The following is a 19,807-nucleotide window of genomic DNA, read 5'->3' as shown; positions in this document are numbered from 1 at the left end:
TGGTCATCAGCTAATGCCCTCTGATCACATTTTTTAATGCCTTCCATTCAACCATTATTTTGGAGGTGGTTTCCCTATTTTCAGTGAAATAGTTTGGGACTGCGTCCTTCAGCCCATCTCTGAACATAGGGTCTTCAAGCACCTCTACTAGTTCAGAATACGTGTGTGAGAGGTTCCCAATTTATGGTCAGCAACAACGGATTGTGGTCTGAGTGTGGTTTAGTGAGATATTCTATCTGTGTGACCTTCTCATGTATGGGGTAGTTGCACACAAATTTGTGAACATGGAGATCATGCATACCAGAATAATACGAATAATCCTGCCCATCTGGATTGCGCGCTCTCCATACATCAGACATCCTGCAGTGCTGCAGCTAACTATGAAAAGTGTTAGCTGGCTAAGAAACCATGGAAGGAGCCAGGGGGATGAGAAATGTCCATTATTTCATATTTTACACAACTAAAATCACCCCAATAACTAGTAGAGAATGTAACACAGTTGAGATGTGTTGGGCCATGCTGACGAAGAACATCTTGTGGTCTGCATTTGGGGCATATATGTTCCCTGAAGCTATGTCCTTCTCCTTAAGCCTTTCCCCCACTATTATGTACTTTCCTCTGTGTCTGTTATTTGGGTGTGGGGCTGAAAAGGTGCTCCTGGACATACTCAGTACAGCACCCCACGGTCTAATGCCGAATATATAGTGTAATGTTATATAGTGGCCCATGCCATTTCTTTTGCAGGGCCTGTTCTTCCCCCTTAGTAAGATGTGTCTCTTCTAGGAAGGCTACCTTAACTTATATATATATATATATATATATTCACTGAAAAAACCATAGGTTTCAGGGGTGTTATAGTTAGCTGGACTTTTCACTTGTACAAAACCATTGAAATTCCCCCGTTATAGTTAGTTCAGCTAACTATAACTCGCGCGCCCGCAATGCACTGCTGATGACGTCACATATTACATCACTCATGACATGGTCAGTGACATCACTCATGACATCACTGATGACATCTCAAATGACATCACTGATGACATCACTGATGACATCATCCTTGTGATAGAGTGGCAGACCTCCTCTCACCCTAATATAACCTTTGATACACACATTCAAAAATAGAGACTAAAATTTTCAAAACAATGGACATACCAATACCAGTTACAACAACCTCTTCAGTAATTCTAAGATCCACATACACATCCACTCATTCACCAACAGTCCTATACAGTCACTCATACATGTACTCACTCATCATATGTACTCATACACCTATACATCCTGTTACACAATGCCACTCATCCATAGAGTTACTCACACACATAGTCACTCATGCTAATAAAGAATCAAACATACATTTACTTGCATATACAGTTATACACACACCACCATACTTACTTCTACGGAAACTTACACATACTTAGTCTTTTAAACAATCACTTATAGAAACACATACTTATTCATACAGGAACTCTTTCAATCTCTCACTCTCACATATACTCACATATATACACCAATAGTCACATATACTAGTTTAAAACATATGTAGTTACTCATAAAGACACTATTGAGACAGTCATTCACTCACTAACACACCCATACACACACTCATCCACCCATACAGTCCTGCACACATGCTGTGTTCAACACATACAAACAGTGAGTCACTCATTCATGCACTTATGCACTACGTAATACCCCCCACCGAACCATGCAGACACTCAGACTGATACTCAAAAAACCAACTAATAACCTATATAGACACCCATGTAGCTACTCACCAACCCATGCAGCCACTTATACACAAAGTGAGAGACTGATACAGATATTTACATATTTAAACATTACTCACTAAGCCATGTATTCACTATGATACACTTAATCAGTCAGTTACACAATCAATTTTTCAAAAACAAATCATCCATTTAGACACTTATATACCCATTTATTCTTCCATCGACCTTGAGATATACATATATAAAACATATTTAATTTTCAGAAAAACACACATTCACTGGATGTCTGAGTGTCTGTATGGTTCGGTGGGGGGGGAGTGGCAGCTCAACAGAACACTCAGAGTAGATAGGAGTGGCAGGTCCATGGGACATGGTGGGCAAAAAGGATGCATCAGACATGTCAGAGCTTCACTAGTGGTGTAAATACATTCCACGTGGATTCATTGCATGCATAGTCGCCTTTTAATGAATATCACGCAAATCGTCATGGTGATAGGTACGTACGGTTTGTCCAGCATGTCCTAGGTGTGTCTATAAATATATATTTTTTAAAAATAATAAAAAACAGTGGCCGGCCCTGATTAAGTGTATCATAGTGAATACATGGCTTAGTGAGTAATGTTTAAATATGTAAATATCTGTATCAGTCTCTCACTTTGTGTATAAGTGGCTGCATGGGTTGGTGAGTAGCTACATGGGTGTCTATATAGGTTATTAGTTGGTTTTTTGAGTATCAGTCTGAGTGTCTGCATGGTTCGGTGGGGGGTATTACGTAGTGCATAGGTGCATGAATGAGTGACTCACTGTTTGTATGTGTTGAAGACAGCATGTGTGCAGGACTGTATGGGTGGATGAGTGTGTGCATGGGTGTGTTAGTGAGTGAATGACTGTCTCAATAGTGTCTTTATGAGTAACTACATATGTTTTAAACTAGTATATGTGACTATTGGTGTATATATGTGAGTATATGTGAGAGTGAGAGATTGAAAGAGTTCCTGTATGAATAAGTATGTGTTTCTATAAGTGATTGTTTAAAAGACTAAGTATGTGTAAGTTTCTGTAGAAGTAAGTGTGGTGGTGTGTGTATAACTGTATATGCAAGTAAATGTATGTTTGATTCTTTATTAGCATGAGTGACTATGTGTGTGAGTAACTCTATGGATGAGTGGCATTGTGTAACAGGATGTATAGGTGTATGAGTACATATGATGAGTGAGTACATGTATGAGTGACTGTATAGGACTGTTGGTGAATGAGTGGATGTGTATGTGGATCTTAGAATTACTGAAAAGGTTGTTGTAACTGGTATTGGTATGTCCATTGTTTTGAAAATTTTAGTCTCTATTTTTGAATGTGTGTATCAAAGGTTATATTAGGGTGAGAGGAGGTCTGCCACTCTATCACAAGGATGATGTCATCAGTGATGTCATCAGTGATGTCATTTGAGATGTCATCAGTGATGTCATGAGTGATGTCACTGACCATGTCATGAGTGATGTAATATGTGACGTCATCAGCAGTGCATTGCGGGCGCGCGAGTTATAGTTAGCTGAACTAACTATAACGGGGGAATTTCAATGGTTTTGTACAAGTGAAAAGTCCAGCTAACTATAACACCCCTGAAACCTATGGTTTTTTCAGTGAATTTCTGAGGTTTTTTAAATGCTAATTCCTAACTATAACGTGCCTGAAACCTATGGTTTTTTCTGTGAATTTCAAAGGTTTTTTAAATGCTAATTTCTAACTATGCCTACAGAGATAGGACATGTGAAGAAAGAAGAAAAAATGCACAGAAAGAAACAAAAGAAGTGCAGAAAGAAGCAACAGAAGTCCTCAAATACGAAGATAAGTGCAGGAAGAAGGATAACGTGCAGAAAGAACAAAAAGAAGAGCAGAAAGAAGCCTTGTTGCAAAATCATCCTGTACCCTCAACTTTTTCAGACGGATACTGGTGGTAACTGAGTCTGACTAACCAGTCCTAGAGCCAGTGCTATGTTAAAAGACACTTAGAATACAGTGAAAACACCTACATACACTAGGGAACATTATGCGTTGGGGTCCCCCTGTGATTAGCATGACCTCCTCTGTAAGCCCCTAGTATATAATAGGGCATGGGGATTAAAACTACCTCTTAAAACAGGCCACAGGGCGTTTTTGCACACGTTAACTCAGGCCCGTCCCCTCCATTCACCACTGTGTAAACACGCCCTTTGTCCATTTTTAGTTGGGAGATTAAGTTCATTTGAATCCTGAGGGTCCCTAGGGTCCAACTAGCCCACTAGGTACCTCCAGTACGTGCCACAGAGCTGCGTTGCAGAGAGGTGTAAAAAGTGGCACGGCCTGGACCACCTCTCTGCAATGCAGCTCAGTGGCGCTTACTGGAAGCACTTGGTGGGCTAGTTAGCCCCCAGGGGCCGTCAGTATTGAAGGGAAATTATATCCCCAATTTAAAACGTGCCATAGTGCGTGTTTGCACACGTCACCTCAGGCCCCGTACCCTCCCTTCACCACTGTGTAAACGCGCCCTGTGGCTGTTCTAAGTTGAGAGATTAAGTCCCCTTGAATCCTAAGGGTCCCTAGGGTCAAACTAGACCACTAGGTACCTCCAGTAAGTGCCACAGAGCTGCGTTGCAGAGAGGTGTAAAAAGGGGCTTGGCCTCAGAACACCTGGCTGCAGCGCAGCTCCCTGGCGCATACTGGAGATGCCTGTTGGGGGCGCGTTTGCAGAGTGCTGCACGGAGGGGGCATGGCCTCCGGCACGATGCCAGTCTTTTATTTATTTTAGTTTTTTAAGAAGGGGGGCTGTTTGGTTCCCCTTCTTATTCTAATTTATTGGCCCTGATGACCCCATCCCCCAGGGCCAGTCTCCTAATTATATTTTTTTGACCCCAATCCCCAGGGCCGGCCACTGTTTTTTATTATTTTTAAAAAATATATATTTATAGACACACCTAGGACATGCTGGACAAACCGTACGTACCTATCACCATGACGATTTGCGTGATATTCATTAAAAGGCGACTATGCATGCAATGAATCCACGTGGAATGTATTTACACCACTAGTGAAGCTCTGACATGTCTGATGCCCTACCGTGCCTAATCCTGGTAGACACCCTTGTCGTTTATTTATACAAACATGGGTAGCTATTGACTGGCACATTTAATACACATGCACACCAAGCCTTTCAAAGGGGATTCGACAAAAATTCGACCAAAACTATGCAAGAAACCCCCCTCACGGTTAATAAAACACACATCCACTGCCGGATGTGTAATACTTTTTATTTTACTCTCTGGAAAGGGGACGAACATCACTTGAGAGTCACAGCGTGCTCCTGACAGAGCCCAATGCTGTGTTACACCCACCATTGCCTGCCGAGGGCCACACACCTCTGTGTTGTATTCCACTAGCTAGTGCATATGCTATGACACTCTCTAGCCCATGTGCACTGTAACACCACCCCGTGAATATGTCATGCCACACTTGTCTTCGCACGGGTTATATTGCCCCATCTAACGTGCCTTTCTCGATGCCTATGTTATAAGGCACAGTGCTATGCCATACATATTACAATCTGGGATCCATATCTTTGTCACAGTGCATATGCAACGTTACACTCCCCAGCACATATTTTATATTACAACTTTAGAGACTAGTTAGGTTACACAACACTGCCCTGTGCATATTACACTCCAAGGCGCATATCGCATAGCACGCGCTAGTGCCTGTGCTATCTCGCGCTCTCCAATGAATCTGTCATTGCGCACAATGTATTGCATATTATATTTCACGCCCGGTTCATCTTATATCACACTTTTTGGTGCATAGTTTATACCATACACTATATCTAGTTTTCATTTTCAATCGTGCTCTCAGGACTATGTTCTATATAACACTGTGTTCACCTACCCTTTTCACGGGCATTACATTTTGCGATAGGGGGTGGAGGGTCAGGGGGTGTTTCTGCCAAGTGAGCCCGGAGTCACAGTCACAAATGTCCTCTTCTTCCTGAATAAAAGTGAGATTATGCTGCATACTTGTTCATATTTTAAGTAGTTCGCACAGACACAATAAAGTTCCTAATACCCGCCTTCTCTGAACAGTTAGCTTGCTGCCCCATCCCCTTCCTCCCTATCCTCTGTTGTGTGAATCCATGGACTAGCCTCCTCCCTCCTGCCATGCATGGTCTGATGTGCTGCCACTGCCCTCAATTTAGTATGATGTACCAGTCCACTCCTTCTGCCCTCCATTGCCCAATTCTATGCCCCATCATTGACCTCCTGCTTAAACTCTGTGCTTAGCTTGCTGCCCCTATTCTCCTTCCCCCTGCCCTCCGATGTCTTTGTGCATGCCCCTGCTCCATCCTTTTTGCCCACCATGTCCCATGGACCTGCCACTCCTATCTACTCTGAGTGTTCTGTTGAGCTGCCACTCCCCTCCCACCTGCCTAGCATTGTCAGATGACTGTAACCTGTCCCTGCCACCTTCACCCTGCCTGTCCACATGCCATGCCCCTATCCTCTTCCTCCTGTCCTACATGGTCCATTGTACTGCCACACCCTTCTGCCCTCCCTGGTCTGTTGTGCTGCAACTGCTCCTCCTGCCTGCCCCGTGTGGTCTGTTGTGAGGTCCCTTCCCCTGAACTTTCTTGTCTGTGCACAGGTCCTGACCCTCCCTTCTATCCTCCATCGTCCTTTGTGCATGCCCCTCCACCCTCCTTCTTGCCCATCATAGCCATTGTGCTGCCACTAACCCTCCCACTTGCCATGCATGGTCTTCTGTGCTGCCATGGCCCCTCCCACCTTCCCTGTGTGGTCAGTTAGCTGCCCCTGACCCCCTCCCACCTTCCCTCCATGGTCTGTGTGTATGCCATCACAGTCTCACTGTTGCTCTTCATGGTGTGTCTTGCTTCTAGTGCCCATCCTGCCTGACCTCCATGGCTATCTTGCTGCTCCTGTCCTGCCCCCTTGCCCCCAGCCCTACTCCCTCCCTCCTGGCTTGTCTGTTATGGTCAGCTAGCTACCATTGCCTCTTGCCCCTCTGTTCTCTGTTGTCCATGTGCATGGTCCTGTCCCCTCCCTCTTGCTTTCTATGGATTGTTGTGCTGCACTCCCGTCCTGCATGCCCTGTGTGGTGTATTGTGCTGCTGCAAACCCTGATGCCTGCCCTGCAGGGTCAGTTTGGTGCACCTCTCCATGTCCCTCCTGTCCTCTGTTATTCAAGTCCATGTCCCTATCCCATTTCCTTCCATGATCCAATGTACCATACTTGCGAACATTTTGAACTTGGTAAGAGGGAGATTTTGAAAAAGAACTGGGGTATTGATTTTCCCCTTTGAGTTACATTGAAAAAGAGGATATTGTAGACAGGAGACAGATCAAATAAAGCCCATTTGAGCTTAAAAACATTGGACGTTTCCTGGCTGAATCGGGTCTGTTGGCATGTATGGTTGTACTACCATTGCCTCTTCCTTCTGCCCACAATGGTCTATTACATTGCCACAGCCTTGAAGGAGGGTAGATTTTTGTATCACAGGGGGCCCCTGGCCCGTTCTGTCCACACCTGAAGTATGAGACCCTTGTCCTTGCCCTGCCAGCTGCATTTGTAGGCCGTATTAAATTGACCAGCGGGTCCTGTGTTGCTATATAATTATCCTGAGACATCCTTACCACTCAGCCAGCATAAAACCCCTGTGTAGGCCCTTCTGTTCAATATGTAGGCCTCTTTGTTAAATTGACCATAGCTCTGCAATTTTAGTGTATAGCAGTCTGAAGGCAGGTCTGCGAGGCCTTCTGATCCAAACTAGTAGCCCCCACCCTACCCGAGTGCTCCGTGCTCGGTATCAAAGTTCAAGATCCCCCTGAAGCTGTCGACATACAGTAGGCTGCATCCTGGACTGGTACTTGCTTCCTGGGCAGGTTTCCCGCTTTTAAGGAAGTGGCAACCGCAGAGCGTCAAGTTAGGAGAACTGAGGAGATTTTATACATGAATATATTGAATTCCCGTACAATACCCATTATTTTCTGCTTGCTCTATGGAACTTACGATAAGCGATTGGCCTGAGAGACTGACCTTTTCACCCAGTCCATTGTCAGCATTAAGTGGGTAAATGACGAAATGTCTGGTAAAATCTGCAGACGAAGCTTTTGGGTAGCATACGTAGGTAGATGTAGCGTGCAAAGGAGCCCACAAAATGATATAAAAAGGGAGCACCCACAGATATCGACGGACTACCTCGCCGTCTGTATGTAGGTTAACAGGCAGTGCAGGTTTTCCCCAAGAGCTGGGAGCTCTTGTCTTCCTTTGCTTAAAATGTCTTGCTCTGCTTTGCTTGAAGTATCTTATTCTATTTTACCTATATGAAAGGTCATGTTATGTTTAACCATTGTTCTCTTTACTTTTGCATTTAAAAGATTTTGTATTGTAATTGCAGGAATGCTTGCTCTAAGAGTAAACGTGAGTGTTCCTAGGTAACATTTTCCTTGGTGTAACTTGTTTCTCATGATGCATTTATAGATGTGTTTTCTCTCTCTCTCTGTCAGTACATTAATTGAGATACAGAGAATATTATGACAGCTGTATGATTATCTGGATTCTGTATTTTGTACTTTATGTCTCTATTCTGCGGTTTCTTTGAAGTTGCATCTTCTCATTAAACTGCCATTGTATTCTGCCTCCAATTCCATGTCTCATATGTCTGTTTTCTTCATTTTTGGAGCAAGCGTTCCTAGGCACCCCGGCTCAAATTAAGGTGCCCCTTTTGTCCCTGACTCACTCTCCTGCTCAGTTCTGTGGTGGCTCCCGGGGATCTGGGGACCGCCCCTAGCTTCCTTGACCCGTAATAGATCTTCCCTCCAACAGCCTCTCTTGCAAGTCCTGTATTGTTGGTTTGTTGCCCCTGCCCCCCTTTCCACTGCCCTCCATAGTCTGTTGTGCTTCCACGGCCCTTCCTGCCTGCTCAGTGTGGTTAAATTGTTGCCTTTGCACCCTCCTACCTGCCTTCAATTTTCAGAGTCCGTGCCCCTGGCCTCTGCCTCTCAACAGTATCCTAATGAACAACTAGATTGCTAACATTCTATATTTATTACAAAAGTGTGGAACGCCTGACATCATCTTGATGTAATCAAAACTGTAATACCTAGAGCATTTCCTTTAGAAATTACATATATGAGAGGGTCTTATTGGCATCAAAATTATGGTTAGTGCTCTAAAAGACTAAAATAAGGACATATTTTCTGAGTTTTCAAATAGCGACAAAGCACTTTTAAATTATTTGTTATCTTTTTGTTTTTTTATCCAGTTGACCACTTGATTAAATGTTGCACTTAGGGGAGAGGATGTGGTGTTACTTCCAGAACTGCAGAATTTGCAACTGGGGAACCAGGTTGAAGTTTCTGCTTCAGCTCGACATTCTGTGATTCTGGTCAAATCACTTAGTCTCCCCATGTCTACAACCAAAATGAATTTGTTCTTGTGTGATGTAACCAATGCTCATGTAAAGCACTCCAATACCTGACAAGTCTGCACTATATAACACTGCAAAAACACAAAATAATAAGTGTTTTGCACACTTCTGTCATTGGGCTATATTTGGGCTACATCTGGGTGATTTTGGGCTACATTTGGGCTCTTTTGTCTCCGGTGGCCATCTTGGGAGATTTATTTGTTATGAAGTTTCCTAATTTCCTCATGTACTGCAGTCTCCTCAGTAGGAAATGCTTTCAGTTTTTTACTTTGATTCCATCATGAAGGTATTCAGATATGTCACACATTTGCCATAAATTCTGAATGTTAGCACTCTAGTTGCTCATTAGATCACTGTAGTAAAACTACTGCACCATGGAAGTCTGCTCCTGGTATTAAAAGTGCATGTTTCAGTCTGCATGTCAGAATTTTTTAATGAAATAGAAGAGGATTTGAGAAATCACTCAAAATGTGCCCTCATTTTCTTTCTTCAGCATTAATCATAATTTCTATGGCAAAATGAACCTCCTCATTGTGTTCCTTTTTAAATTAAATGTTTTAAGTGTTACCAGTTTATTCCAATCAAGATGGCTTCAGGTGTGCCATACTTTTGTCATAATGAAGACAGTAAGCGCTCTAGTTGTTTTTAAGAACATTCTGGGACATTCTGTCATTGGGCTATACTTGGGCTACATCTGGGTGATATTTGGGCTACATTTGGGCTCTTTTGTCTCTGGTGGCCATCTTGGGAGACTTATTTGTTATGAAGTTTCCTAATTTCCTCATTTACTGCAGTCTCCTCAGTAGGAAATACTTTCAGTTTTTTACTTTGATTCCATCAAGAAGGCATTCAGATGTGTCACACATTTGCCATAAATTCAGAATGTTAGCACTCTTTTTGCTCATTAGATCACTGTAGTAAAGCTACTGCTCACCAGGGAAAACTGCTGCTGGTATTGAAAGTGCATGTTTCAGTCTGCATGTCAGAATTTTTTAATGAAATAGAAGAGGATTTGAGAAGTCACTCAAAATGTGCCCTAATTTTTCTTTCTGCAGCACTAATCATACTTTTTATGGAAAAATGAACCCCCTCATTTTGTTCCTTTTTAAATTAAATGTTTTAAGAGTTACCACTTTAATCCAAGCAAGATGGCTTCAGGTGTGCCATACGTTTATCATAAGTAGGACTGTTAGCGCTCTAGCAGTTCTTTGGAACACTCTGGGAAGCTGCAGTAGAACACAAAGGAATCAACTGACAGTCTCTGCCCTTGTTGGATGTACATGTTTTACTGAGAATGTCAGACTTCATTCTCACATGACTGAGAAAGATAATGTGAATTTACAGAAAATAAGCTCTCAGTTTAGCCTATAGATCACCTTCCAAACCTCTGTGGTAAAAGCATGAGAAAATATTTTTCTCTCAATCATGATATCCCAGCAGAAGGCTTTTTCACATGGTGAAATCACCTTAGAACATACCACAATTCCTAAAATGAGTATGGTACCATCAACAAATGATTTATAATGTAACTAAAGTCTTAAAACCTTCTATTAACTGCAATGCTTTTTAATGAGGTGCTATCATGTATATTGGTCCCAAGATGGCTGCCAACACTTCTTGGATGAAGTGCTGACAGCCAATCAGATCTCAGGATGAGATGTGTGGTTAGGCTCCGCCCACATATATATATGCTTTTAAATGCTATTTTCTCAGGAAATACTGAACAGATTTACACCAGACCTGCAAAAGGCACTTCCTTGACCTTATGGCTACCTCTCTGCCAAATTTCAAGTAATTCGGTTCAGCCGTTCGGGCTGTAGCTGTGTCTAAAGGTCCTATGGAAAAATGCATGGGGAAAATGCGTTTTGGGACCCCCCTTTTTTCTCGGCCCCTGCTTGACGAATCCCCCCGAGACTTTCAGGGTAGGAGCGGAGCGTAGCGCCCCACCTATTTTGAAAATTTCGCGAGGATTCGTCGACCGGCGCCAAAGTTATTCCAAATAGAATGTTGCGGATTTCCTATGGAAACAGGGTCCTAACTATAACTACCTACTGGCGACCGCCAGTAGGTAATATATATATATATATATATATATATATATATATATATATATCACGAGTATTCCTCCGCTGAATTCCAACGAGCGGCTCTCCCAAAGGATGGACACAGACCCAGAACTTTATGCAAAATATCTCCTTTATTCCTCTGTCGCCATATATATATATATGGGGCCAGGGTCCAGATATTCCTCCATGTTTGTGAGTGTGCTACACAATACGGCCACCATCACCACCTGCTCTCTTTTTGTCCCACCCTGTTGTCGAATGAGTGCTTCTTGCTCGACGTGTCCTGCAACATTTCCGTTGTGCAGATCCAGCGTGGTGTCTGGCCACGTGTGATCCTCTGCCGGGTTTGTATCACTCCATTCTGTGGCCTCAAGAGAGGTAACAAAAAAAAACAAAAAAACTGTTTAAACATGCATTTGTTTCCTCTCTCATTCTCCTCTTTACTGCAATATATGATGCCCGTTGTCTCTGAATCTGTGCTGTGCAATCCAGGTAAATGGAGACTGTCATGCTTTCCACAGTGAAGGGGCCCTTAAGGCACGCTTTCTATAGTTTGCAATTGTGGTTCCTACAGTGTAAGAGGCCAAACTCAATTTTTGACAAGCCAGACTCCATTTTCTGCCTGATCATTGGCCTGCCTACCTTTGACCCACATACTGTCTGTCCTTATGTTTTGCAGAACCTGTGAAAGTGTCAAATCATCCAGACAACGACCTTGACAAAACACATCAGTCTGGGACACATTCCCTCTTATCTATATTTCAAGGTCAGATAGCAAATATACCATAAACAATGTAGTCTCAACTAACGTACATTTGTCCTACTTGTTTGTTTTAAGACTATCAGTTTGATGCATACAGGTTATGTTCGGAATTTAATAGAAATTTCACAAAAATTCCCCATCTAAGATAAAGGTTAGTAGGCAATACTATAAAAACTGCTTGAAGTGGCCGCTATAGCAGAGAGGTTATCGCCCCTGATTATCGCAGGATATCCTGCAAGAGATCCTGACAAAGACTGAATGAATGAATAAATGATAGAATTTGTTAAGCGCATGGCTTCCCAGAAAGAGTGTCCCGGTGCTATAAGGAGAGTAAGAAAAAAGAAAGGAAAAATAAAAGCTAAAGTGTAAAAAGCCACGTCTCAAGTTTTTTTCTAAAAAGACCCTCACTTTCAATTCGTCGCAGTTCTACTGGGAGCCTATTTCAGGCCTGCGGTCCCAGGAGGGAGAAGGATCTCCTCCCTGATGTGGTTAGGCGTACCCTGGAAAATATGGCCAAATGTCCACAAGAGGTGCTCAGGTCTCTCTTAGGTGAATGGTGGCGTATCCTGGACGAGAGATAAGCTGGACCAGAGTGATTCATTGCTCCGTGTATTTGGAGAAGAGTCCAAAATTAGATCAGCTTGTTCACCGAGAGCCAATGCAGATTTCTCAAATGCGGCTAGACACGTGCTCGGTATGGTAAATTGAGCACCAAGTGAGCAGCCGCATTTTGAACTGTTCACAGTTTTCTCAGCAAATATTGTGGGGGACCTGCATGCAAAGCATTAACATAGTCTAACGTGGACAGAATCAATGCCAGTACTACTGTTATTCTCACTAGTTCAGAAAAAAGATGCAGACATTCTTTTGCCGAGCACTGAAGTCCATAGTGTGTGCCTACTGCCATATGGATTTGATAATGCATAGTCATCAGACTGTTGAACTTGACTCCCAAGTTTTGTACCGAGTCAACTTGCAGGTTGGGCAGAGAAGTCAGTGAGCTTGAAAGGTGAAGCTGAAATTTTAGCCAAAGCTAAAAATCTCTGTGTTATCGGTTTAATTTCCATCCAAAGAAAGACAGCCAATAGACAGTGTTTGATGGCATAAGAGGCAATTATCTCTCCTTTCTGGAAGGAGAAGGCCAGTTGAGTATCGTCTGTATATGATATTATCTTGGCCACAAATGATTCAACCAGTGCCGCCAACGGGGTCATATAGATGTTGATCATCCTGAGGTCGAGGGCTGAACCCTGAGGCACTCCTGCAGAGACACAACTCTTGCCAGATTAAAAAGGGGGCAACCAGACTTCCTGGACTCCATCTGCCAGAAAGGATTTTAGCCACTCCAGCGCAGTTTGTCTGATGCCTATGTCATGGAGGAAAGCGGTCAGCCTGGAATGAGGGAACATGTCAAAAGTAGTTGACAGGTCCAACAATACCAGGACTGATTTCCCACCTGCATCTAGAGTGATTTTGATAGGTTCAGAGACTTCCAGAAGACCAGTCTCTGTGCTGTGTTTTGGCCTAAGCCCTGACTGACTGGGGTGAATTAGTTCATTAGATTGGGTATAGCTGGACACCTGCTGATCAACACATTTCTCCACATGTCTTAATGGTGCTGGCAGGAGGAAAATAGACATATAACTGCTCAGAGCATTAGTGATAGTTTTTCTTTTTAATTGGTAGAATTTTGGCCTGTTTCCAACATGTGAAGACAATGTCAGATACTAGAGACCAATTTAGCATGAAACTCATAACAGGATTAACAGCGTCCACACCCAGATCTGGAGAAACAGGGAGAAGCGATCGGAGGGGGAGCCTGACTTCAGATTCAAAACGCCCGCCTTGGAGTCATCCAGGAAATTCGAATTAAAAGAGGAGAGGGGTCAGGATGTATTATAATAGGACCTGGTTGTAGCCTGCATCTAAAACTCCTGTTTTAGATAAACTATTCTGAATGTCCTTTTTTGCGAAAAAAGCTGGCCAGTTGTAAAAACCACCCAGCTAAAGGAACCTTACTTAGATGACAGGCAGGTGGACCTGAGAAGCTTTTTACTATTTTACAAATTTTTCCCGATTTATTTTCTGTCCTTTTGATCCTTCCTTCTTAAAACCCCCTTTTTATTGAATTAATAAGGGCTGAACATTTCCCAAGCACTGTTTTATACTTGCCTCTGTCTCAGGTTCTTTCAGCTTTTTTACATATTTGTTCTGCTGTTTCAGGGTGTCATTGAACTAGGGGCAAAAGATCTTCGATCTACCTGGTATTTGATCTGGGAGAGGGGGATAATTTTTCAAGCGTGGTAAATACCCAGTTGTCCATCACCTTTGTATCTGACTCAATTGTCTCTAATGACCCCAGTAAGTTTTGTCAATTGTTTTCAAAAGTACCCAGCAGGTTCTTCTGTGTAATCCTGGAAAAGGTCTAGCTAAGTGCCAAGAAGGGAAATGGTCTTGACTTCTATAAAGAGATAAGTGCCAGCTGAATTGGATCAGGTAGTGGTCAGACCAAAGTAGTGGGAGGGAGCTGGACATGCTTAAACTTATATTAGAAAATCTTAATCTATAGTATGACCACCAATATGAGTGGGTTTATCAGCACATTGAGGGAGACCTTAAGAGGACATACTATCCTTGAGACCATCATGTCTTAATCCGAGGGGCAGTTCCAATGTATATTAAAATCACCTAAGACGATGCACTGCAAAAAAAGACGAACTGCATAAGAAACTGCCTCGTTGAGGGAGTTCAAAAAGAGGCCCGTAAGTCCGTGTGGTCTATAAATAAAAATGCTGCCAACAGATTGCTGGGCATTTAATGGCAGGCAGAAGCGTAATGCTTCTGCTTCAAGTAGATCAGCTGCAGAGGAAAGTTGAGCAGGTATAGGTGTGCTGATAAATAATAGAAATGCCGCCTCCTCTACTTATTGCGCGATCTAGGGTCTGCATCTCATATCCGGGTAGGATATCCAGTTCTATGATAGGTTTAGGTGAGGCTGACAACCAAGTTTCCATAATAAATAGAACATCAGGCCTCTCATCACAGAGAAGGTCATTTACAGAGACTTTTGAAGAAAGCGCGCATTAATAAGGAGTGCTAAGAGGGATTCATCCCTTTGTTTGAGGGGGGAGCCAACAAGAATCACACCTTTATCTTAAAATTGCAGAGAAAGCAAGTAGAGGTAGTTGGCTACCTCCTGAGGGTCTATTTTATTGGGGCAAGTATTAGGGATATTGAGGGCTAGTAGGTCAGCTTTGGAGTATATCATACTTACCGTATTGTCTGTCAAAAAATGGGCAGAGTAGCTGGCGCTGGTCGCTTCCGGGACTGTGATGGGCTCCGATGGACTTGCCTTTGGCTCGCCAGGGGCGCGCCCACTGTGAGTCCTCCCTTTGAACGTACAAAATTGTATTTGGGGCAAGAGAACAAAGTGCCGCCCACTACCAAAATATTGGAGCACAGAAGTGAAGGTGCCTGCCATGAGCAGTGCCGAGTTAAAAAGTGACAAGCACCAAAGTAAAAAAAAAACCATAGCGCCAAACAATCCATTAAACAGTACAATTATTCCACCCCCATTAACCCCTCATCTATCCACAATAAACAAAGTACCCACAAGAAAACCATTATTACAGATACATGGAGACATTGTATCAATCACACTTCCCTCCTACAGGGAATAAGGGAGCACCTATCAAAATAGGTCTGTCAAGTATGACTCATAAAAAGTTAGTCCCCATATGTGAGTTTTTGGTATTCTTTGAATCCAGTGTCTTTTGGATCTGTTCAATTATAATGGCGGCTCCTGTTATGATAGGAGTAAATTACTGAGGGGCAGTCACACAACATCTCAAGAATAGAGGTGTGCCAGATGCCAGGGGAGGGGCAGGTACATTTTTAATAGATGCACATGCAGCATATGCCTTTGGGACATTTTACTCATGGGTATAGTTCAAGGCTATAGGCACCGCCTCAGGGAACTTTCTGCCCTACAAACCAACAGCATTGCCTGCACTCTATACAGTACACCAGTAAATGGAAATCCCTTTGACTTACCAAGAGCACTAGTATTGGTTTGCAGGTGAGTTCCAACACACACACACACACACACACACACTCAAATGTTAAATTGGGTGCCCTGAGTAGCAAAGGGGCTACATCACCAGTACTACCTGGATAAACACCCTTTCCATATCCTGAAAACAAACTCATCACTGAAGTTTTAAGGATCTTGCATTACACAGTCTCCTTATTCAGGAAATCCGTTCAGTATGTGCCATGAACCATGAAACCTAGACCAGCTTTAGCAGGACCAGTTGTACAAGAGCATGTTGCAGTTCAAGCAATCAGTCCACAGACAATAAACAGTATCATGGGTAGGATGCCCATAAAGCATGATGAAGTTGCCTTCTGGTTTGCTCACAAGATCAACCAATTGGAAGCAGTTTACCCTTATAAGACATCACAAGACCAGCATAGAATATTGACTATGTGTGTTTCCCTTACAATAGTGCCACCTGAAGAGTACAGCACCTGGGGAAGTATAGTTGCATGCATCAACACATAGCACACCCTCAAAAACATTTCTCCCTGAATTATAGAAACAAATACAAAATGAGCATGCAGCTCTGTACTTAGTTATGTAGGTAATGGGAAAATTATTTACAGTCTCCTCAATCCTCCTAAACAACATTAAGGGAGAAGCATTAAATCTGACCAAGTGCTACAGGCATGCAGTCTTTCCTGTTCAACACTATTAACAAGAACTATCTAGAATAATTCTGGAAGTTTACCACTCTGTGATGTATTGGGTACACAAGCCATTAAAACCTAAAAGCAACATAAAAAGTTCAGAGCCACTACAAGCTGTGGGATCTCCTATGTCTCAGATGGTGCACCGGAAACATGTACGCCCATTCCAATGGATAAAATTTGGAGAGGCTCTCCGCTAGTACCACCACTGTGAATTAGTCCTTTTGTAACCTTTGCTGTGCCTCTCATGCTGCTTCCTCCTTATATTTTTTAGTTCTAACCATCTTGGTTTGTAAAGTGATCACTATCTCTGTCCATGCCAACCAAGTCCCACAGGGTCAATGTTTCATGTTGTTGAGTAATTATACCAGTATTCAGCATAGCAAGACATTAGGGGCCACTGTCCCCACCTAAAACTCAAATTTTCTCCCACCATCCTAGCTCCAACTTGCCATCAGACAGTCAATTTAGGTGCCAAATGGGACCGGCCCACGATCCACAAGGCTCCCTAGCCTCCATTTTGCCTTTAATCATGGGCCCCCACTTTCCTTTCAGTCCACAAGTCCCACTGCCCTTGCTTGAGTCCCATTTCCCAGTCAAGTGCCTTCCTATATGCACCTGGTATTGGGCTGTCTCTCCTCTCTGCTTATGAGTGCCAGGAGAGAGGCGTGCACTAAGAGGGCACTAAGAGGGCTCCTTTACCAACAGGCAGGCTCAGTATATTGACAGTATTCTCCCCCGTTGATGGATGTAAATTACTGTTCTTTAGCTTCGGCGGTGTTCAGTGTCCAAAAAATTCCACCGTGCTACATGGAGTTCTGATACGGCAGAGTGCGTTAGGTCATGCCATTTGTGCTGATTTTTAGCACTAGGTGTTTGTCTCGCACTGGAAAATCAGCTCGAACGGCACCACTCGCAGCGCAAGAGGGCGCTGCTTCATTCTGCCTCTTGAGTAGATGTTCTACAGCTTCCTCAACGCAAACGTAATATTTTCTCAATGCAAGCAGTCGCAACCATCCGCAACGGCCCGCATCGAGAAATCTCACTGGGAGGTGGTTTAGCATTGAATTTTCCTTGCTCCACTCACGCTTGCGAGTGCGAGCAAGGAAACAACTCCTCTACACTTCGTGGGGCGGAGTTTTTCAGAACTTAACGTGCTCCAAGGAGTGCAGAAAACTCCTGAAACTCTAGAAATGGAGCTGAGTTCACCTCCCAGGTGAAGTGGGACCCAGGCGCTTTCCGACATCTCACTCCCAGGCAGGGTGGGGAGCTCCGCTCCACTGCTCTTCTCTCCACTGTCACTGGAGAGGTTCATAGAACTAATTAGATAACTTTCATGGATTCATCTAGAAAGCAACAGCTGGCATTAAAATCATGATTGGTGGCGTGGCTTGGAGGCCTACCATGGTGGCTGCTCTATGAAAGAGCGTTGCACTGCCGTGGAATGAATCCATCTTACCTGGTGTGTTCCTGGAACTCTCCACCCAGGATTGAGTCCTGGGATGTGGCAACAGCTTGCCTCTCGAGGAGCCCCAGTGGGGATGGCTGCACTGTGCAGAATCCTGACTAGCTGCATTACAAAGACTGGTCAGTCAACTGGAGGCTCGAGCGGAGGATGCTGAGGGTAGGTCCAAGAGTTGTATGCAACCACTATACCCCAGACCTGTAGTCTCAGTAAAATACCTCTGTGAGTTAATATATTTATTGCATAGATTATTCTTTAACTTGTAGGTCAGATGTTCCACTCCTTGTGAAATAACTGAGTGAGGATTTGCTCAATGCAAACAGCTGGATGTCATTTAGATGCTTTCAGGTTTTATCTTGCTCCTTAATTTTTCTCAGGTTGATAACAATGGTGCTATTGATTAGGTTAGTAGCTAGATACTTCACCTCTACTCCCAATCCTCTGTAAATGGGAGCTGGATTGATTAATATTTTACTAGGTCTGCTGTTTTCAGTTCCCAGACCGTCTTGTCTTTAGCCAACATCACTTTGCATTTTAGAATTTTTAGACCATAGTCCCTCCATTGTACCATATGCAGCCAAGGTCATAGAACAAGAAATCAACAGATGCCTCCACCATGCAACCACCAGCTCCTCAACACCAAACCATCAGACTTCAGACCTAACCACAGTCCAAAGACAGTCCTCATCACAGCAAAAGTTGATATCCAGATGATCCTCAACAGAGTAGAAACCACCCCCGCATCCTATTCAACATCTCTGCAGCCTTCCACATAGTCTCCCACTCCATCCTGGTCAGATAAATTCACAAGGCTGGCATCCAAGGACCCACCCCCCAATGGGCCTGCCGCTTTTTCATTGGAAGAAAACAACAGTCAACTCCTCAGAAGCTCAGAAACGTAGTTGCGGACTCTCACAATGTTCTTTGCTCAGGCCCACCATCTCCATCATCTACAAGATGCCATTGGGAAGTGTCATCCATGCCACAGCATTAACATACTCACCTACACTGACAACACACAACTTGCGAACAGAACACCTAACACGAGGAACAACTTCAACTTGTGCATGACCGAAATTGCCTCCTCAATGAAGTCCAGCTGCCTCAAACTAATCCTAGAAAAGACCATACTGGTGATCTTCGGAAAAGATGACTCACTGTGGGCCTCCACATGGAGGCCTACAGACGTCTGACTCACTCCCACCCCCCCACACATGCAAGAAATCTCTGGATCATTATCAACAGCAAGCTGGACATATCAGACCAGGTCAACACTGTCACCATGGCCTGCTTCCACACCCTGAGAGAGCTGAAAAAGCTATTCAAGTGTCACCCAAGCCCTCATCACCAGCAGGCTGAACTTTTGGAACACCCTGTATGCGGGAATCACCAACCAACTCACAAAAAGACTTCAGACCATTCAGACTGGGCTGGTCGTCACCCTCCCATGTCTCACATCACTACACACCTGAGGGAATTACACTGGCTCCCAAAACATAAGCATGTACAAATCAATCCACGCATAAAAAACATTACATAGCATATGCCCATTCTACC

General features: G+C 43.6%; 1 protein-coding gene and 1 long non-coding RNA gene across 2 annotated transcripts in view; one reads left to right on the top strand and one right to left on the bottom strand.

Annotated features, from left to right (window-relative positions):
- The window catches only part of OTUD7A (OTU deubiquitinase 7A), a 1,294,251-nt gene that overhangs the window by 1,085,893 nt on the left and 188,551 nt on the right, over window positions 1-19,807 (top strand). The gene's annotated exons all lie outside the window — the stretch shown is intronic.
- The window catches only part of LOC146859998 (uncharacterized), a 124,200-nt gene continuing 115,884 nt past the window's right edge, over window positions 11,492-19,807 (bottom strand). Inside the window, exon 3 of the long non-coding RNA XR_014978756.1 lies at window positions 11,492-11,641. This is a non-coding gene — a long non-coding RNA (uncharacterized LOC146859998). The remainder of the gene's footprint in view (window positions 11,642-19,807) is intronic.

The sequence above is a fragment of the Triturus cristatus genome, chromosome 3_1 (genome assembly GCF_964204655.1).
Source record: "Triturus cristatus chromosome 3_1, aTriCri1.1, whole genome shotgun sequence".
Lineage (NCBI taxonomy): Eukaryota > Metazoa > Chordata > Amphibia > Caudata > Salamandridae > Triturus > Triturus cristatus.
The sequence above is the reverse complement of the archived record's forward strand: the minus strand, read 5'-3'. Positions and strand labels throughout refer to the sequence as shown.